Below are 15,999 nucleotides of genomic sequence, written 5' to 3' on the forward strand. Positions count from 1 at the left end.
CTTTTGTCTCAGGCTTTGCTTTCAAAGAAACTTGGGCTGAGACACTAGGCCATGTAACTAGGTTCTTGCCAGCAGAAATGGGAGCACAAATAATGTGGGCTGCCTTTACTTCTAGGCCTTCCCTCTTTGGGCATTCTCCCCTTTGTACTCCCTCCTCCCCTTCCTCTTAGCTGGAACTCCCACTACAACCCAGATTTAAATGTGTAGAATTGAATTTGAATTCAAATTCAACCCGCTGAGATACAAAAATAGGGAAGGAGCTTTGGTTTCTTGATGATCCTGTAGGGAAGAGACCCTGCCATCCTAGATAGTTCATCTCAGGACTGTTAGATAAGAAGGAAAGAAATCTATTCTTTAAACCGCTATATTTTGGGGGTCTCTTTGTTACAACAACCAAGCCCTTGCCTGAACTAATATGGGGGAATATTATGGTTTCTCAAGTTCTCAAATAACCTCCACCATAGTGACTCTTCTAAACACATGGTGATGACATATTTTATCACTGAAATTGTGACACTTTTAAGGGTAAAGGAAGTGCTATTAATAAGGATTTGGGATAGTAGGAGTAAAATAGTCTTCCCATTGGTAAGCAACTTCAACCTCTTCTAAGAAGATATGTGACATTTACTTGGTTTCATAATTTCATTACTAGGTTTGGGAGGAAGGATGGAGAGTGGCAGTAACATTGGTAGCATCTGTCCAGGTAGGGGTTATTGGCTAGAAAGTTGCTGGTCTTTGTCCAGAGAGTGCATATGGAATTTGCATCCCCAGGGGATATGGATGTGGCTATCAGCAGCCCTGCAGCTCTATATACTTGGGAATCGTAGGTGAACCTAAAGGGATTTCTAACATGAATGTAAGGAGCCAATGTCTTCATTTGCATTTGAGTGGAGAGGAGCCTATAATAGGTGGATCTTAAAGTTCACAGGTGGATGGATATGAGAAAATGGATATGAGGACACCCATGGTGCAGTCCCACATTCTGGGATCCGAAATCCCTTTTCAGACAATCTTTGAGACATAGTGACCCCAGAGTGTTGCACCAGGGGCCAAGTGCCAAAGTGTTGCATTTAGCTTGAAAGAAGCACATTGTCCCTACAAGCTGAAACTCTACTAAATGAAAGTGGCAGGAAATTCAGGAAGGCCCAGTCTGCCATTGGGACCTGCAGAGCTGGCAGACCAGTGAACATCAGAGCTCAGTTCTACACCTGTTTCTCCCTTGATGATGTCACACATGCCCATGGAAACATGCATTACTTGTTCAGTGAAACAGGTTTTCTTTTTTAAGACATGAAACATACCACCAGAATATCAAGCCATCGGGTTGATATACAACGAAATTGTGCCCTTAAAATTATTTCCATCACTTAAAATTAGCAAAATGGTTTTTAGGCCCTCTTCATGGGCCTGACCCTTCCAACCATTTTCCTTCCACTGCAAACCCTGTTGCTGAGCATATTAGAATTATTATCAAACTAAAATGTGCATTCCACAATTTGACCCCCAGTCCGTTGCTTTCTGTCCTGTTTTGTTTTCCAGGGTCTTCCCTGACTATTGTCCCATCACTACAGGAGGCCATGTAGTGTGAGATAGGCTGATGTCTGGCTAGTTAAATTTCAAGTGGGCTGGTAACCACAGAAAAGGTTGTTTATAAGGCCACATTATTAAAGTCACAAAGCATTTAGTTGGAGAGAGAGGAAATGTTAGCATTTGGATGCAAAAAAAAAACTTTAAAACCATAATCTGCCAAATAAAACTGTTTCCTTGGAGCTAAGTAAATATTCTCCCAGGGATGGACCTGAGGAATCAGACAGCTGCATCTATTTATGGTTTCCCCTGTGTCTCCTTCTCTCCTCTGAGTCAAATCAGCTCTACAGAAAGCAGTGACAGTTCCTTTATAAAACCTCCCTATTCCCAGCAAGAGACACAGGCAGTGCCTGAGTGAAACCGAGAGCCAGCTGCCATTGAAATGTTCCGACCATCTGCTGCTTCCTCATTTTCCCCTACTCTGTCCACATTTAAATGCTTTTCCTGATTCATCTGTTTGTAGGAAGTAGATGGGATGGTTATCACCATATTCCACTTAACCAAACACCTACTATGTTCTAAGCACCATGTTAGTGACTTGATAGGAATTATCTCATGAGATCCCCACAAAAATACTTAAGATGTTATTGCCCCATTCTACTGATGGTGAAACAGGCCTACGAAAGTTTAAGAGATTTGCCAAAGGCCACATTGCTAATACGTAGGGCCTTCTGAACCTTAAGCCTCTCTCTTTTTGAAAGAAATTTGTGCCACAGTGATAAAATTTCAGAAAAGTTATGAAGCAGGTACAAGTATTTTTAGCACCTTTTCAGTGCCCTCTTTTCACTCTGCTGCCCTGTACCACCTTCCCAAAACTGTCAGGAGTCCCAACAGTCGTGGTATTTGCATTTGAATATGGGTCTTCTAGAAAACAAGACAGCGAAAGAGCCAAAGAAATACACTCTAAATGTTGAATTTCAGGGGCGCCTGGGTGGCTCAGTCGTTAAGCGTCTGCCTTCGGCTCAGGTCATGATCCCAGGGTCCTGGGATCAAGCCCCGCATCGGGCTCCCTGCTCCGTGGGAAGCCTGCTTCTCCCTCTCCCTCACTTGTGTTCCCTCTCTCACTGTGTCTCTTTCTGTCAAATAAATAAATAAAATCTTTTAAAAAAATAAATAAATAAATGTTGAATTTCAGACCATGCTTGCAAGTAACAGGGAAGATCTTTGTAGGTCAGTGGGCCTCCCCAAGCCTCCTTTCCTTGACTCCAGGTAGATAGCTCCTACTATGAAAATTTCAACAACCCTGGTTTTCACCAATGTCAAGTTCATACGCAGGACTTTTCAAAACAGGCTACACATTAAGCTTTTCTATTCATTAAAACCAGAACAACAACAAAAATTCTCTAAGCCATTGCTATGATTCCACAGTTTTTTGAGGAGAGTGGCAAGCCCAATTTATTCAGATCAAGAGAGTAGAAAGATTCAGATCCCTGACTACGTTACAATTAGGTGAACAAGGTGCTTGTTTTCTAGTAAATAAAAATGTGTTTTTTGGATACTCTTCTTCCTCGAGTCCCTGGGACATGCCTTCAGTCTGTTGTTGCAAATCTAAAACATTCCAGTTGGCAGAAAAATAGGCTGTTTTTGTGGTGGACAACTGTGAGTTGAGTTTGGACAATGATTGTTCTGCTTCCAGAAAGTCCCTGGGAGGGGAATGGTGGGGGCAGAGAGAGGAAGGGGACTTGTAACTCAGCCAGGTGTTAGACACCTCCTCAGGGGTCCTCCTCTGCTAGTCCCCGGAATCCCAGGCCTGGAACAGACCCCACTGACTTTTTCCAGAATTTGGGTTTTATTAGAGAGGCAGAGCCTAGGGATTTTTCCACGAACAGTTCTTCGGCTCTGGAATTCTGGATCTGACCTCCTGGTGCAAGTGAACTTGCATATACCAACCTCTAAGACATGGTGTGACTATAAAGCATTTGTTTGTTTTTCTTTCCATAGGCTTTTCTCATTTTCAGGAAGCGAGGTTGAGTAAGAGGAGTATTTGGGATGTTATTTGGCTTAGAAGCGGGTTTGTAGAAAAGAATGTCACCCTAGGGGTTTTCTGTGATAGGTAAATTTCTCTCCTCTACTAAATGAGTAATTAATGTTGTTTTAATATGGAACTGGCCCTTAATTTAGACAATTTATATGCATGAATGCCCACCCCTTCTTTCTCTCAAAGCAAATGGATTCTTTTAACCTACTAAGAGGACCAGGCCTAAAATAAGTAAACATTTGGGTGGTCTGTTGATATTCACAGAGCACATTTGAAATTAACTAATTTGCCTGCTATGAGAAACAGACTTTAATGCTGTTCAAAGAGCTGGAGCTTTGAAATTAAGTAGCACAAGTTGTCTTTGTATATCCTCTGAGTTGCTTAGATTGTTGTTTTAATGGCAGCATTTACCAATGAAGAGAAGGAGGTTGACAGAGCTAGGGACAGAAGGCCAGGATGGGCCTCTCCTGGAAAGTGAATTCCAACCATCAGGAGTGAATAGGCAAATTAACCATATATTTGACTCCAGAGTCTTAACACATAGTTCTTCTCTGTCTCTCTTCCCCCTTGACTTCCTGTTTACCCATCTCTGGTCCAGGAGACTGCCTCTAGGCTGCATCTCGGGTTCCTTCAAGTTGGGTTTAGCTAGAGAGTGATACTGACGAGGAAATCAAAGGGCAGGAGAGAAAGAAGTCCTGTTTCTTCCTCCCTCCCTTACTGTTTGTCATCTCTCCTTTGGCAGTGACTAAGGCTACCACTTATCTCTTCAGCCCAAGGGATGGTTGTCTGAGTCAGCTTGAGAAGCTCTAACAAATTACCATAGACTAGGTGGCCTTAACATCTGAAACAAGAAATTTCTTTTCCCACAGTTCTGGGGGTCAGGAAGTCCAAAATCAAGGCGCTGGCAGATCTGGTGTCTGGTGAGGGAACACTTCCTGGTTTGCAGATGGACCTTTCTTTGTATCCTCATACGATGGAGAGCCTAGAGAGAGAGAAACAAGCCCTCCTGTCTCCTCTTAGAAAGTCACTAATCCCATTCATGAAAGCTCCACCCTCATGACCTAATTACCTCCCAGAGGCCATTACTGGGAGTTAGAATTCTAACATCTGAATTGGGGGGCATACAACATTCAGTCTGTAAGGATGGTCATGACTACATAGGTTTGCTAGTCTTTTGGTGCCTTGCCACCTCTTGCTTCCCTGCACCCATACCTTCCTTCTCAACACCTTATCATTACAACCAACCTAGAGGGGCGGGGAGGTGCATCCTCTTTACCGCCAGGATCCTGATAAACCACCCAACTGGTTTTTCCTTAATAAGCCTAAGAAATATAAGGAATTGGCCTCCATATGGTGACCCCAGCGTTAAATCAGTAGTAATCTCATTGGGAGCCAACGCTTACTGAGGGCTTTCCATGTCCCCATGAATTATGCTAAGCACTGTACACAAAGGTACCTAGAAAGTGATGTCTGAACATGTTTCTCAAAGTCATAGGCCGTGAGGGGCAGAAACCATTTACAGGGCACTTAGAGCTAGCGTCTATTTAAGTCCAAAGGAAGTTATCCTTTAAAAAATAATATTAGGGGCGCCTGGGTGGCCCAGATGGTTGAGCGTCTGCCTTCGGCTCAGGTCATGATCCCAGGGTCCTGGGATCAAGCCCCATATCAGGCTCCTGGCTCAGCAGGGAGCCTGCTTCTCCCTCTCCCTCTGCCTCTCCCCCTCCTCATTCTCTCTCTCTCTGTATCTCTGTGTCTCAAATGAATAAATAAAATCTTAAATAATAAGATTAAATATTAATTTTACTGATGCTGAATATTAATAAAAAAATATTAAGGGCACTGGATAAATGTGGATGAGAGGACTCTCAGCAAAAACCCCTTTTTGCTCAACACTTGCTACAAATATCTTTACCATTATTGTCATGAGATCAAAAGACTTAATATCTATCTTTCCTCCTCTCCTATCTTTTCTTTGAGGAATACACAGGCACACAGAACGATTATCACCATCGGCCAGGGGCAGGGCAACAGAACCTTAGTTATACCCCCTGGAGACTGGTAATGGGAGGAGGAATTTCCATGTTCCCAGGGACACTCCCTGGGCTACTTTGGGTTTTGACCTCCCTAAGATTGGTTCTTTGTTGCTGATCCCTTTGCTTATGAGCTTCCCCTCTCTGGGGTTCTCTAAAAGTAAATTTCTTCAAATGTATGTATTCTGCTACAAGGAAGAGAAAATGAAAGAAATTAGGACAGGGTTGGGGGCAGAGGGTGGAGGAGGGTTGGTGTTTTATGTCATGTATGGTGTCTTTGTTCTTCCTTCTTTTCCTTTACCAAAAATAATTGTCCAAATTGCAAGTTCTGGTAAGTTTTTGGATTGTTGGGTAGGGCATTGTTTGGGTAGTGCTGTTGTTGGTGTAATGGCATGTGTATGTTTGTGTATTTGTACCTTTTGTCTGACACTCTTGATTTCTCAAAGTCAACTAAAATTAGGTACAATGCCATGCTTTCCCATCTGGGTTATGTATACTCCCGATGATACACCGAGCTCACCAAGAACAGGCAAAGGCAAGATAAATGTGAAACATCTTTACTGGAAGAATGTGAGACAAATTATGATCAAATTAAAATAAAATATATCATGGATGAGAAGGCAGAATTCCCATGAATTTTCAAAATCAGATGAAAGGTGTTACATGTTTCTTTCTCAGTAACTGTAAGGAATGCTCCTGGATTTCCAGGAGTGATAGCAATAGTAATAGCTAACATTTATCATGTCAGACTTCATCTAATCTAATCATCACACTAATCCTATGATCTACCTGTTAGGATTTCCATTTCACAGATGAGGACACTGAGGCTCAGAGAAATTAGATAACTTGCCCACTAGTAAGTGGTAGACTACTGATTTAATATTACATTGCCTCTCTATGCAAGTTTTCAAAATTTTATTTTTAATTATATGGCCCTGTATACTCATTAATTTAAAAAAAAGTTGTGGGACGCCTAGGCGGCACAGTCATGTAAAGCATTCAACTCTTGGTTTCAGCTCAGGTCTGATCTCAGGGCTGTGAGGTCGAGCCCCACGTCTGGCTCCATGTTCAGTGGGGAGTCTGCTTGAGGATTCTCTCCCTCTCGCTCTGCCCCCCACCCCTCTCATGCACACACTCTCTCAAATAAATAAATACATCTTAAAAAAATCAAACCATGCCATATTAGAAAAAGTACAAAAGAAGAAAGTTTCAATCTTCCTCAACTTTTTTTCTTCTATTTTGATTTTGCTTCTTTCTTGTGTATTATCCTGGCAGTGACCTCTATGGACCTTGACCAAGATCTTCAAAGCAGACTCTTAATCTCTGTGCTGTGCTGCTGTATTGTTGGAAAAGCTGAGAAGCATTTCCATAAATTTTGTCAAGAGAACAATCTGCCCCATATTTAATTTAGACCCTCTTTAAATCAAATTCTTACTAAATGCATCTGTTTAATCTCTTTTCCAGTGTATATTTCTTTAAAAGTTAGAAATATAATACTCTAAATATATAGTGGGGATGTGTCAAAGATTTCTCTAATTCAGTAATAAGGGACAAAGCTGATTCAAAGGAGGATATAAAAAACTGATATATATTTATTCAGTTCAAAAATGCTGGAACAAGATTGCAGATGTAGATACAAGACTTATTAATGTCCTTCAGGGCAATAAAACTATAACTTATGGAGTTAACTTTTCTTCCGGACAAAAATTATTTGCATCTCTAGAGAACAAAATCTGTTTGCAACCTATCAGTTTCCTACCAGCTGACATCTGACTTTACAGAGTCTAAGCTCTAATTAATAGTAAATTTTAACACAAATTTACCTTCCTTTAGAATGGCTATCCAATGGAACTTTCTGCAGGGATGGAAATGCTCTTTATCCATGCTGTCCAGTATGGCCGCCACTAGCCTCTTGTAGCCATTGAACACTTGAAATGTGTTTAGAAGAACTGAAGAACTGACTTTTTAATTTTATTGAGTTATTTATTTTTTTATTGAAGTATAGTTGGCATACAATATTATATTAGTTTCAGGTGTACAATATATGATTTGACAATTCTATACATTACTCAGTGCTCACAATAAGTATAGTCCCCATCTGTCACCATACAATGTTATTACAGTATTATAGACTATATTCCCTATGCAGTACTTTTCAACTCTGTGACTTATTTATTTTATAACTTGAAGTTTGTACATCTTTATTCTTTTATCTATTTTGTTCATCCCTGCACCAGCCTCCCCTCTGGCAATTGCCAATTTGTTCTCTGTATTTAAGACTATTTGGTTTTTTGTTTCTTTGTTCATTTGTTTTGTGTTTGGATTCTACATACAAGTGAAATCATACAGTATCTGTCTTACTCTGCCTAACTTATTTCACTTACCATAATACCCTCTAGGTCCATCTGTGTTGTTACAAATGGTAAGGTCTCATTCTTTTTTATGGCTGAGTAATATTCCTCTGTGTGTGTGTATGTGTGTGTGTGTGATATACATATACATACCTTCTTTATTCATTCATCTATCAATGGACACTTGGGTGCTTCCATATCTTGGCTATTGTAAATAATGCTGCAATAAACATAAAGGTGCATATAACTTTTCAAATTAGTGTTTTTATTTTCTTTGGGTAAATACCCAACAGAGGAATTACTGGATCATATGGTAGTTCTATTTTTAATTTTTTGTGGAACCTCTATGCTATTTTTCACAGTGGTTACACCAATTTATATTCCCACCAACAGTGCACAAGGGTTCCTTTTTCTCCACATCCTTGCCAGCATTTGTTGTTCCTTTTCTTTTCGATACTAGCCATTCTGACTGGTCTGAGGTGATATCTCATTGTGGTTTTGTTTTGCATTTCTCTGATGATTAGTGATATTGAACATCTTTTCATGTGTTTGCTGGCTATTGGTATGTCTTCTTTGAAAAATGTCTATTCAGGTCCTCTGCCCATTTTTTAAATCAGGGCTTTTTTTGTTTTGTTTTGTTTTGTTTTGTTTTGTGTGTGTGTGTGTTGAGTTGTATAAGTTCTTTATGTATTTTGGATATTAACCCCTTATTGGATATATCATTTGCAAATATCTTCTCCCATTCATTAGGTTGTCTTTTCGTTTTGTTGATGGTTTCCTTTACTGTACAAAAGCTTTTTATTTAATTTTATTCAGATTTAACTTTAAAGGGCTAATGACAACTATATTAGTGCAGCTCTGGAGCATCAGATGACCCCTAGGGGGCTAATCAGAACAGTTAGTGAGACTTTGAAAGGGCTCATAGTAATCTTTTTGCCTTATTTCCAAGTTTGGGGGCATTCTTCCTAACACTTTTGTTTCTCCTACCCTTCCCTCCATTAACCTTTATTTTTCTTTCTTTGCTGTGAAGAGCAGGAAGGGACCGGTCTGTTTACAGACTGTTGCCCACCAGTGGCTCCCATCCAGCTCTCAGATCAGACTGATGGTCCCTCTGAAAACTGAGGATGCGTTCCCCGGGCACTGCTGTCAGGATGGGCGTTACACGCAGCTGTAGCCCAAGAGCTGACGTGGTCTCCTGTGGACCTGAGGAGTAAATGTCACGAGAACAGCCCTTGAAAATGGTTCTCACCCCCTATCTTCATTGCAGACAGCCCAGAATGACCTGCTCTTAAATGCTGAACTTTTATATTCTTACTGGTTGGGAAAGGCTTCTGATAAGGAGATTCTAGGGTAGAAGGGTAATTAGGTTTTAATTGGTTATCACTGAAGTTCCCAAAGAGATCTCTCATAAAGGAAATAGACTGGTGTAACCTTAAAAAAAAAAAAAAAAAAGGAACTATGTTGTGCTTATGATAAGGTGATGTGTGAAGGATTTGTGTTGATTTATTATGGAAAAGCTATTTATGAAATGGTGGAGATTAATAAAAGGGGGGGAGCCTCTACTGGTCCTTGTATACCTTACTCAGAAGGGGGACGCTTATATGTTCCTGGCTGCATCAGCCCACTTTTACCTCTCTTAAATTAAAAGCCTCTCAGTGATCAATCCTAAGAACTTATAACAATCCACAGATAGAGTTAGTACCTGCAGAATATCAGGATCTAAGCAGTTACATTACATTTGGCTTGCTTTGTACTGAAACTTGCCTGCCAGTAGCTTGGAGCTCTGCCCTGGATTTGCCAGGAGCCTGCTTCTGAAAGGGGCTCAAGGCACAAGGATACCAAATTTGGAATCACTTTGCCAGCTCTGACAATTTGAGTGACTTGATTTCTTTAATCTTCCCACCTTTCTTGTTCCCTCAAATAACTGAAGCCTTTATTGGAAGGTCAAGTAAACTTTGCTCTAAATCATTAGAGGGTCCAGAAGAGGAAAGTTAAAAAGGGAATCCTGAGTGTTCTCAAATAGTCTTGAAATTTTACTTTTTAATTATTTTTAAACCCCTTATACTTAAAAAAAAAAAGTCTATAGAAACGTATATGACTTATATAAACCAGAATGCCCATTGATTTCTTTAAGCTAACTGAAGACTAACTAGAAATGGGCTTATTGTCTCACTGCTCTTGTTCAAAGGCTTTCTGAAGGGTTTGTTCACCTTCCTGCCTTGATAATCACAGTAAACATGATGCATCAGATATTTCTTTTAATGTCACATGCCATGCTATGCCTGTAACTCATCATTGTCCACTTGAGTTCCCACTGTAATTTCCCCTTTCAGAGAAATGCGATTAAGTTGAACATTCAGTATTTTGAGTATCTCTCCTTGAACACATTGGGGGACTCTTCTGAAATCGAATTGGTATTACTATCTCATTTTCTTTCCATGTCCAGTGAAGGTTGATTGAGTGCTTCCTGTGAGCCAGCCACTGGGCTAAGTGCTTTAAGTGAGTGGTCTCCTTAATTCTCCCAGCACTGAGTGTTAGTTTTCTCCTTAGGAAAAATGAACAAACTGAAGCTCAGAAAAGTTAAGTGACTTCCTTGAGGAGACTCAACTAGTATGTGTTGAAACTATGACTAAAGTCTAAGTGTGTTTAACCACACAGATTTGTTCCCAGCTCACAACAGTCTTGACTTTTATTCCCAGCTCTGGATGTTGCACACCGAAATAGCTGTTTGACCTCTCCATGCATCTATATTCCTATTTGCAAAATGAGGAGAACAATATCTCCCTTCCAAAGTTGGGGTACCAAGACTTCTAAGAAATGCTATGTTCACTAACTAGTGACTTCTCTAGTGTCTTGGATTCTAATTAATTGATACATCATGCTCAGATAATAAGTGGGAAATCTCACCATCCACCATAGAGAATAAGTTGATATAAGATCTCCTGCCTTCCAACTTGATCCAATGTGGCCGAGTTGTTGAATTACCAGGAAAAGTTCAATTAAAGGTGGTCTGGCTAAGGCAATGGCCAACTCACAGCCTGAAGTACTGGACCCAGTCTTGACATTCTTGTTTTCCAAAATGTGCAAACATTCAATCTAAATACTTTTCTCATTAGTCTTTGAGATTGTCTATATATTGTTTGTCTTTTATCCATTTATGTGGGCTAGGTAGAGCAATTGATATGACTTTGAAGGGGCAAACATAAACTTTGCCTCATGTCAAATTTCAGGTAATTTTTCAGGACACTCTTGCCTCTTCTACTTATTATTTCTATTCTAACTTTTGGGATGGCCTTAATTTTAAATGGCACACTTTGGAATTTGGGATTCTCTTTGTAACTCAGAACAAAAAAAAGAGCAAAATGGACTTCATACAGATCAAATCTGTACTGGCCTTGTGTTCTTTGGAAACTAATGTGCCTACAAGCAGAGAGATGGCATTGAGAAATAACCTTGTCCTCTAAAGTGGCCTTGTTAGGGTGACTTAGTTTTTGAGGGGCATTAAAATTCAACATTTTAAGGAATTGTTGCACACGGTATTTCTATTTAACTTTGAAATTTTTCTATTAAAACACACACACACACACACACACACAAACCTTTCCTAGTTCAAACAATGGCTTCTTTAAGGAAAAATGCAGAGAAAGTGATTAAGTCACTTGGAGCTGAATTTCCAGAAAGGTTTACTGAATATTCATGATGTTTAATTTTTAAATCTCTCTCAAATGGAATTCCATGGAGACATCATGCTTCATCATCTAGGAAGCAAATCAGCCAAACATAGCCACAGACATTATTAGAGAATACGATCCTCACCACATGCTTTCCCCAGTGAGCCAGTTTTGAAGATAGGGTGATAAAGTCTACCCTATCAGATAACTTACAGTTGGCTAGAGGATCTAGCCTGAAAGTTGCTACCTGTAGAAACATTTGTAAAAGCAAAAAGGAATGCCTAACTGGTTGGGTTGAAGGTAGTAATGGCAAGCCAAGTCAGATTCTTTACTCTCTCAATTTGGTTCTTTTGCTGCATTTCTTTAAAGTACTTTTTAGCAAGTGAAACAAGAAGCTTAACAAAGTCACAATACTAGCGACACTCTGAAGGCAAGAACAAAAACTATTTCGTTTTCATTTTCAAACACCTGACCTCAATGTCTGAGACATGCTGGCAATAAACAAAGAGGAGCAATGATTAAACACCAAACAAAAAAACAAAACACAGAAATGGTTAGTTTGGACCCCACTTCGGGGGAGGTTAAATAAAATATATGGTCAAAAAAGTATTTCTCCAGTAAATCCTACTTGTCACCATTATAAATTTGGTATTAAAAAATCCCACCCTCATGTGTAGGACACAGCGATAGAGCCAAGTGAAGATAAACAAAACTACCCATCTGTTTTAATTTAAAGAGATATTCAGCTTTCCATATTAAATATGTAGATCTGTTTAGAATGTAACTAACACAAGCTTCTGCAGGCAAAGAAATGCAGGAGAGAAAAATTCACACCCTTTAAAATGCCAACACAATGTGTAAAAAAGATAAACCATTAGGAATTTCATTAACTTGACCTTTTTTTTTTTTTCTTTTCTGAGAGGAAGAATATCTTGATTGTTCTTGGTGACTATAAAAGCAAGATCTACTAATCATGTTCTTTGCTGATGATGCCTCAGAGGAGAGGGGAGATTGATCTTATGATAGAACGTTCTTTGTAATTTGACTGATGCAGAAGAGCCGCACTGAATTGAAGGCTGTTTTAGCTAAAGAATGTACACACCAAACATCTTGGCCCCTAAGATGCCTGCCTACCCCTCGGCTCTGCATCCACATCAGAACGCTGTGTACCATGGACAAACAAATAAATAAATCATGTAATAAAATGACCTTTCCCAAGTCACGTTTTGGCAAGAAGATGTTTTTGACAGCTGTCTCTTTTCTCTAGCTACAGATGCCAACACCAGTGGAACTCTTACAAGCCCTACTAGAAGTTAGACATCGAGTTGAATTCAGTTCTGGGCAGGCTAAATTCAGCATGATTCCTTTTCACATTTTTGGCAGACTGAAAAACTATACTGCCAGTGAACCTGGGCCTTGGAGTTGGCTTCTAGAGAGAAGAAAGTTGTTCTGGGAGAAAGACCATGAGAAAGCAAACCGAGAGGAATTATTTCTTTATTTCTTGTGTTTGTTTATTTGCTTGTCAAGGTAGTGGATTGTGTTGTCCTGGGAATTGTTGACTAGAGTGACATGTAAATTGGAAAACAGCCTGAAAAATGGCATGCAAGTCTTCCTTTGCTGCTGTGCTTTTGCTCAGAAATGAGACGGTTTTGTGTTCACCGGGAGACAAGGTGCAGCTACTCAGGGGTTCATTTTCTACAGGTGGCAATGTTTTGTGGATTATCTGACAGACCACAGTTTGTCAACACAGCCTAATCCACATGTCAAACAACATTTCCAGTCTGTTTCCAGAATATGGCATATCCTTGTTGATTACCAGGAAGGTCAGAATTCATAGAAACACATAAATACCAAAAGGGATTGGTTGGTTGTAAAGGATGAGAGGGAAATTCCAGAGAGCGATTGTCACCTTTTTTTTCTTAGAATATGAATTTCTTAATTCAGTTTTACTGGGCCATTGTACAACATTAGGAGAACAACAGGAAGAAGGAGACGTTTCTTTGGAAGCTGTACATTCTCTCTCTCAAAGCAGCTCTAGAATGTTCCTGCTCTTTTGCTCTCCTGGTCACATTAAGTTCTTTTGGGAAAAGGTGGGAAATAAAATCATGGTTAAAAAACAAAGGAGGAAAGAATATGCAATGGGAAAAAGACAGTCTCTTCAACAAATGGTGTTGGGAAAACTGGACAGCTATATGCAAAAGAATGAACTGGACCACTTTCTTACACCATACACAAAAATAAACTCAAAATCTATTAAGGACCTAAATGTGAGACCTGAAACCATAAAAATCCTAGGAAAGAATATATGCAATAATTTCTCTGCAGCTTTTTTCTAGATATGTCTCCTGAGGCAAGGAAAACAAAAGCAAAAATAAACTATTGGAACTATATCAAAATAAAAAGCTTCTGCACAGTGAAGGAAACAATCAACAAAACTAAAGACAACCTATGGCATAAGAGAACATATTTGCAAATGACATATCCAATAAAGGGTTAATATCCAAACTACATAAAGAACTTATAAAGCTCAGCACCCAAAAGCCAATAATCCAAAAAAATGGGCAGATGACATGAACAGACATTTCTCCAGAGAAGACACTCAGATGGCCAACAGAAACATGAAAAGATGCTCAATATCACTCATCATCAGGGAAATGCAATTCAAAACTACAATGAGATATCATCTGTCAGGATGGCTAAAGCCAAAAACACAAGAAACAACAAGTGTTGGCAAGGATGTGGAGAAAAAGGAACCCTTGTGCACTGTTGGTAAGAATGCAAATTGTTACAATCACTGTGGAAAATAGAAGGAAGATACCTCAAAAAATTAAAAATAGAACTACCCTATATCCAGCAATTGCACTACTGCATATTTACCCCAAAAAAATACAAAAACACTAATTCAAAGGGATACATGCACTCCATGTTTATTATAGCCAAACTATGGAAGAAGCCCACATGTTGATCAATTGACGAATGGATAAAGATGTGGCATGTGTGTCTGTGTATTCTATATATATATATATATATATATATATATATATATATATATATATATATATAATATTACTGTTGCATATTATTTATGGATATATACATATATATAGAATATAAATATATAGAATATTACTCAGCCATCAAAAAAAGAATAAAATCTTGCCATTTGCGATGATGTGGATGGAGCTAGAGAGTATAATGCTAAGGAAAAGAAGCCAGTCAGAGGAAATCAAATACCATATGATTTCACTCATCTGTGGAATTTAAGAAACAAAACAATGAGCAAAGGGGAAAAAAGAGAGACAAGCCAAGAAATAGGCTCTTAACTATAGAGAACAAACTGATAGTCACCAAAGGGGAAGGGTGGGGGGATGGGTGAAATAGGAGATGGGGATTAAGGAGTGTACTTGTCATGATGAGCACTGGGTGATGAAAATAAAAACTTAAATAAAAATAAAATAAACATAAATCAGTGAGCATTATTTCTTGTGTCATGACATAGATTAAAATTTTATTTAATAAAAGTGGTCACTTCTCATTAAAAGAGACTGCTGGTTAAGCTCTAGGTTGAACTCCTTTGCCAACGTTCAATCATTTTTTAACTACAAAAATGGGAATTTCTTGTGGTGCCATGTAATAGGCAAGACTGTGATTTCAGATAAATATGTCTTCAGAGGCTCCCAAGTCCAGAGGACTTAATATTGAATCCATAAAGACTCAGAGGTGGAGTCTTTCCCCCTCATATTGAGGTGATCGTGGAGTTCACACGGAGATCGCAGTTCTAGATTAACAGCTCAGCTTGTATGGGTCTATTAAGTGTTGGGATTGCAACAGAGAATCAAAACCTTCACCCAAAGATACAAAGCTATACAACTAACAGCTGTACTTGGAGACCTTACTGTGAAAATGCAGATGATATTTTATGGGATAATGTGTCATTGAAGCTGGAGTCAACCTGAAGTATTATTTTATACAAACTCTTCCTTTAAAACGTAAGAAATATGAAACCTAGACACACCAGAAGCCTCAGGACCAGACGCTGACATGGGGTAGCTGACAGTGCAAGGTCTCCTACCACAGGGCTCTGCTGATTTTCTAGACCTTTACTATCTCTTCCTTCAACTCACACATGTTGCCTCTACCCAACAGAGTAGGAGGAAGAAGAAGAGGGAAGGTGGAGCCTATCCTTTCTTACTTTGTAATGAATATTTTCCATTTCTAGATGATGAACTAAACATTTGCTGCAAGCTTCCCCACCAACCCTAAATCTCCCAGAAACATTAGAAAACATGCTTAAAATGACACTGTACATAGTCATGCTCCAAAGCCAGAAAGGAATTCTCAGTGGGTCATATGCTGTAAGGAATCCCCCAAAGAAAGAAAGT

Source organism: Mirounga angustirostris, unplaced genomic scaffold (assembly GCF_029215605.1).
Source record: "Mirounga angustirostris isolate CCGP_5_RB_7025 unplaced genomic scaffold, mMirAng1.0.hap1 SCAF_1, whole genome shotgun sequence".
In the NCBI taxonomy this organism is placed as follows: Eukaryota; Metazoa; Chordata; class Mammalia; order Carnivora; family Phocidae; genus Mirounga; species Mirounga angustirostris.